Source organism: Pseudopipra pipra, chromosome 5, assembly GCF_036250125.1.
Source record: "Pseudopipra pipra isolate bDixPip1 chromosome 5, bDixPip1.hap1, whole genome shotgun sequence".
NCBI classification, from domain to species: Eukaryota; Metazoa; Chordata; class Aves; order Passeriformes; family Pipridae; genus Pseudopipra; species Pseudopipra pipra.
In genome coordinates this window covers 44556978-44563124 of record NC_087553.1, presented here as the reverse complement: position 1 = coordinate 44563124, position 6147 = coordinate 44556978, and the positions used below count along the sequence as shown (strand labels likewise).

Sequence of the window (6147 nt, the reverse complement as noted above, 5' to 3'; positions counted from 1 at the left end):
TCCAAATGTATCATTTCACATTCAACTCAACTCTCCGTGTGCAGAATAAATGTAAATATAAGTGATTTTAACCCAGATATTAGAAATATTGTACATTTTTTCAGTATGTAAGGTGCTTGGCACATGACATTTTGTGTTCCTAGTTTCAGTGAAAATCAGAAAAGAGTGACACACCAGAAAAAAGCCTAGTAGATTATGCTGTAATTGATATTTTATACAGAGATGACAGCTGTGATGGAATAAACCACAAGCTGTATTAGTGCTTGCATAATATATGTATGTAATACATATGTAATAGTATATGTAATATATGAAGATCCTTAAAACAGAAGAAGGGAAATTATTTCAGGAACATGTTGAATATGTTTCTTGTTGTGTTTTGATTGTCGCTTGTCTTTAGGTACATGTGAATCTTTCTACTTGCTTTTATTGGAGTAACTTCATGCCAGCCAGTACTAGATATATGTTGTATCAAAACTGCATACCTTAGAAGAGATGATTTAACTCTTCAGGTCAAACAGTTACCTTCATATTTACTGATTGCTGTGCATTCTCACAGGAAGACACTGTATTTTTATGAATACTTTTGTTATTTACTTAGTTCTGGAGGGTTTTGGTTGGATGTTGGGTTTCTCACAAACTATTTCTCATCACTTGTTTCAGTCCCAAGTGACCAGTAATTCATCCAATAGATGGTGTGTTGGCCAGCTCCATCTCATGGGATGGTGTCTTTCACTGGGGATCTGAAACTTTCCATGAAGGCTTGAACGAGTCCCTCGGGGATTGGACCTTTCAGCAAACATATGTAAGCGTTGCTATAGCGATGTGTGTTTGTGTATTATCTGTCACAGATTGTATGTCTCCGCAGAGCAGCAGCAATCATTTTGATGAATTCATTTATACATTGATGCTTTTCAGGTCATCTCCTTGCACGAGAATCATCATGAGCAAAGTTCTTCTGTGTTCAGAAATGAGGAGAGCAAAACACCTGGGTGATACTTAAGCAGATGTTGTAGAAAAGTTAGTATTTTCCTACTTCCTCACCTTCTGCACTCCAGCTGAAGGAGAGAAGTTTTCATATCTCCAGTCTGAAGTGAGGGTCTGATAGTGGAACCCATCATTCCAGTGAATGTTTGTCCCTTGTCTTCTGTTAACCACTTTTAACATGGCTATGTAACAACATTAAATGTTCTGGTAAATATACCAGAGCAAATAAAAAAAAAGTTTTTCTTCACTATTCCTTAAGGGGATAGATATAACTAGTGTTTTTTTAATCCCTGGTGATTTTTACAATACATACAGTATTTAGATAGCTTGGTAACTGTTATAGACCTCCAATGTGGACATTAGCAAATATCGAGGGATGAAGTTATGCAGAATATAAGAATCAAAGAAGTAGTTTCTAGTGCTCAGATGAAGTCACAGTACGTAGAAACATCACAGGTCTTCTTCACATGTGCTGAACATTGTATCTTAGAGGCTAAAAGGGTCTATCTCTCCTTTCCACTCTAAATAATAATGTTTAAGAGCTCTGAAGTTTTCTCCATTTCACTGGCCCTTGCAGTTTTTCTCCCCAGGTAGGTTTGCAGGAAAACTATTTTTAGCTTTTGGGAGGGGAATCTGGACTAAAACAAGCAAGTTTTAGTTGGAGCTCCCAGGGAGATAAAACTGTTCCTGGGAGCTGCTGCTGAGGCTGGAGTGTGTAGCATAGCCTTCTGTGACAGGCAGGATGAGCTTGGACATTTGAAGTGACCTGCTGTAGTGGGTTGACCCTGGCTGGGTACCAGGTGCCCACTAAAGTTGCTGTCACGCGCCCCTCTGCAATTTGACAGAGGAGAGAAAATATAACGAAGGGTTTATGAGCTGAGATAAGGACTCAGACAGGTCACTTACCGATCACCATCATGGGCAAAACAGACTCAAAGTGGGGTTACTAATTAAATCTATTACTAACAGAATCAGAGTAGGAGAATGAGAAGTAAAATAAAACTTAGAAACACCTTCCCCCCACCCCTCCCTCCTTCCAAGCTTTACCTCCTCCTCTCCAGGGTCACAGGGGGATGGGGAATGGGGGTTGCGTTCAGTTATTGTTTCTGGCACTGCTCAGGAAGAGGAGTCCTTCCCCTGCTCCCCATGGAGTCCCTCCCATGGGAGACAGTCCTCTATGAACTTCTGCAATGTGAGTCCATCCCATGGAAAACAGTTCTTCACAAACTACTGCAATGTGGGTCAGTTTTCCACAGGATGCAATCCTTCAGGAACAGGCAGCTCCAGCGTGAGCCTCCCAGAGGGCCACAAGTCCTGCCAGGAAAACCTATTCCAGCGTGGGCTCCTCTCCCCATGGATCAGCGGGTCCCTGCCAGGACCCTGCTCCATCATGGGTCTCCAATGGGGTCACAGCCTCCTTCGGGCATCCGTCAGCTTCAGCATGGGCTCCTCCAAAGGCTGCAGGTGGATATCTGCACCCTGGTTATCCTCCATGGACTGCAGGGGCACAGCTGCTCCACCATGGTCTGCACCACAGGCTGCAGGGGAACCTCAGCTCTAATGCCTGGAGCACGTCCTCCCCCTCTTTCTTGACCTTGATGTCTGCATTTTTGTTTACATGTTCTCATTCTGCTCTTCTCTGGCTGCAATTTTCATCTGCACAATAACTTCCCCCCCCCCCCCCCCCCCCTTCTTAATTATGTTACCACAGAGGCATTACTGTCATTCGTGATTGGCTTGGCCTTGACCGGCGGTGGGTCCGTCCTGGAGCCGGCTGGCACTGGATATACCAGACATGGGGGAAACTTCTGGCAGCTTCTCACAGAAGCCACCCCTGCAGCTCCCCCCACTACAAAAACCTCAGCATGCAAACCTGGTACACCTGCTGCTGCTTTCAAATGCTTGTGTGCAACTCAATTTTCTTGTGTCCAACAGGGCAAAAAAGTAGCCTGTGTCACTGACTGCTAATTAAAGAACAGAAAGTGCTGTGCCTGGCTCCATAGCACCAAAAGGCAATGCTCAGCAAGCCCTGCAGGCCCTCTGTCCCTTGGATTCACATTTTATTGCTATATAAAATTTATTGCCCATACACTGCTTAGTTCATATTATTCAATGATTGTGAGGCATGATGGTTAGTAGAAAAAACAAAAGTGAAATAAAAAAAAAAAGGTCTCCAGTGTCACTGTAGGAGACTTTTCTTATTCTCATTCTAGCAGTTTTCTTCCTAGTGTTTACAGGGTAACCAATCAAAATATTCTATCAGACTCTAGTAGGTATTGTAAAAAACTTGGTCACATGTGCACACAGCTGTGAAGTTTTTCTCTGATTTGGCAGTGAATCTGGAAGATGCTGGCTAAGGACTTTGGCACTTAGTTGACTCCAGTGTTTTAGCAAAAATAACCTGTCTCTTGTAGTGGTTGTACTTCAGAGTGCCTGGAGTACAGACTGAAGTAGTGTTAACTGCACACTCCCAGCTTCTGAAGTTAAGGATGTGATCCTTTTGCTGCTGGTGGTACAGTGTCTATGGGAAGGAAATAGCTTTAATCCCATCCAGAGGATACTGGTGATACCTTTTTTCTATTTTACAGAAATACTGAACTTGTCCTTGTCTTTCTTTTGTACCTGAAGCCAGGTAAAATATTCCCATTTAACCAAAATGTCAGTTCATGGCTCTGGCAGTGTATATGACTGTATATAAGAAAATGAGTTATTCCTGACTAGGTTGCCTGAGTCACCCCACCATGAATGCTGTTAGTCTGAATGCAATCAAATGTATTTCACATAGTACTATGAAGCCTTGGGCATTGGAGACAATTTCAGGGAAACTTGCTTTCTGAGTAATCTTGTCTTTGATTTCCCAATAGCTTCTAGGAACACAGCTGCTTTAATTGCCAGCTGTTTTAGCCACACATTATGCGGATGTTTGCCCAGCTCGTTACGGGTGAGGCTAGTAGCAGTATTCTGTGTCTTGCATTCTTAATAAGCAATATCAGGAACAACCACATTTCCTGCAACAGCCTGATCCAACATCAGATTTCCTGGAGAAAATAATGGGTAAATAATTTTCTGTTGAGCTTGTATTTGCCCAGTTACTAATGGTGTAAAAGCAGGGGTAATTAAAATGTTTGTTTTCTTTGAGGCTGGATTGAAAAAAGGGCTAAATGGCATTTTGCAGAAGGTTTATAAGAAAAACTGTAGAGTGCAAAAGCATTATTAAGAGCAAAGGAGTGTATTAAGAGAGCTCAGGCACCATCAGAAGATTTATATCAGTTAGTTGGAGGTTTCAGATAGATGTAAGTTTTATCACTCTGTAGCTGAAGGAGGGAAACAGGTGGCTCCTAACCCCTGCAATGGGGCTTTGAGACATAAATAAAGCATCTATTTCTGTACACTAGTGATGTATTAGGCTGAAGTGTCTCTGAATGGTGAGGAGATGTTACAAGTCAAGGGGATACCACCAAGCAACCTGTAGGAAACAGTAAATAAGGTAGGGTATAAAAAAGGTGTCTGCCTCAGCAGCTGCTTCTTCCTGGGGAAGTTCAGGAATGTTTTGTGCCAGGCCCTCCAACTTTGCTCAGGATGGACCAAGTTAAAGGTGGAGATTCAAAGAAGAAATGTCAGTCTTAGTGAGAGTATTTGTATTAATTCATGCACTTGGAGCTGTTTGTTGGGTTAGTCTGATTGTGGCAATCCGGAAACTGGGTCAATTGCTTGCACTGCTAGTGAAGAAGCTAAACCCAACCATCTTGGAAAGAAAGGGTGGGAAGGGTAGGCTGGTCTGTGGTGGAAGAGGTAGAAGTTTCACCTCAGTCAGAGAGTGAAAAGGAGGCTGATGCTGATGGCATGCATCCATTGCTTCCTGCCATTGGGAAGCTTCCCCCTGAGAGGAGGCACAGACCCTCCTTTTGGGAATAAACAGCTAGGTAATAATTTATGTGTAGACAATCTGGTACTGAGGAGAGGGTAACTTTTCGAAGCCTTAAGATGAATGAGCCAGGAGAGGTGTGTAATACCTGTAAAGCTAAATGAATGCTCTGAATACTTTCCATTTGAGTGTGTGGAACTTGAAACATCCACTTCAAAGTGTTCTGCAGAGCTGTAGCCAAGCAGGCATCTTTTTTTTTTTTTAGTTTTGCTTTTCCTTGGTGATAAACACCTTCTATTTCACCTTTCACAAGGCCTCCTTCTCATTTTATGTAGCAAAATTAGGATAGTGTATTGATTTCCAAAGCTATTTATCATTATGCAATGCACTGGCTTTAGAACTTGTCTCAAGAGGTGGGCAAGGGGAGTAGGCTCCACATGATGTATATCCTTTCAATGTTAATGCTTTGCTGATGAAGGCAGCAGCTCTGCAGAACAGTGAATGCCCTCAGCACCTTTTTGTGCAGAGGGTACTGAGGTATCAGTGTTTATTCTGCATAGCTGGAAACATCTTTTCCACACGTTAATGGTTGTGAGACCAGTCAGCACATAATTTTTTTGTATTTTGACTTCACTAGATGTCTGAAACAAGCATCTCAAGCCGACGTTGTTACTTTCGAACACTAGCCTAAGACTGCTATCTAACAAGGGTATGGAACAGGAGGTTACTTGAGATCCCTTCCAGCTTCACATATCTCACACTATTAAGGAAACTGTCTTTATTACCCAGGTTCAACACAAGCTTTTGTGTGTTTGCAGTATGTGGTGATTTAATTAACTAAAACCAATTTTTTTCCCCAGGATTCTACTAGACAGCAGAACAGAGACCAAGCTTTGCAGAAGGAAACTCTGTGACCCCGAGCTCACCCTGGACCCCCAGCCCTGGGGATGTCTGGGCTAGGTGTCAGTGGGCTGGCCCTTCCCCATTGCCAGGTGGAGGCTGGGAACTGTAAGCCCCCCAAGCCCACAGCACCTTGCCAGGCAGAGTAATGGAAAACCGGGCAGGTTTTCTCTCAGGTTTGACTGGGCTCTGCCAGAATTTTGTTGCAATAAAATATTTTCAGTAAAACTTACATTGAAATTTGAAGTCAAACAAATGGAAATTTTCCACCTATAGCACCAACTAGACCTCTTTATAAATAATTGCTGACTAGCTTTAATTACTATTATGTCAGCCATTGAGGACCAGCTAAGCACGTCAGGGTTTACTGAAAATTAACACCAAAGCCAGCTGTT

At 42.7% G+C, this 6147-nt stretch overlaps 1 long non-coding RNA gene across 1 annotated transcript; it reads left to right on the top strand.

Moving 5' to 3' along the window:
- Nucleotides 1-4400: 4400 nt before the first annotated feature.
- Nucleotides 4401-6027, top strand: LOC135414733 (uncharacterized). Its single transcript, XR_010430807.1, has 2 exons — nt 4401-4474; nt 5713-6027. It is a non-coding gene; the product is annotated as an uncharacterized LOC135414733 (long non-coding RNA).
- The last annotated feature ends 120 nt before the right edge of the window (nt 6028-6147 follow it).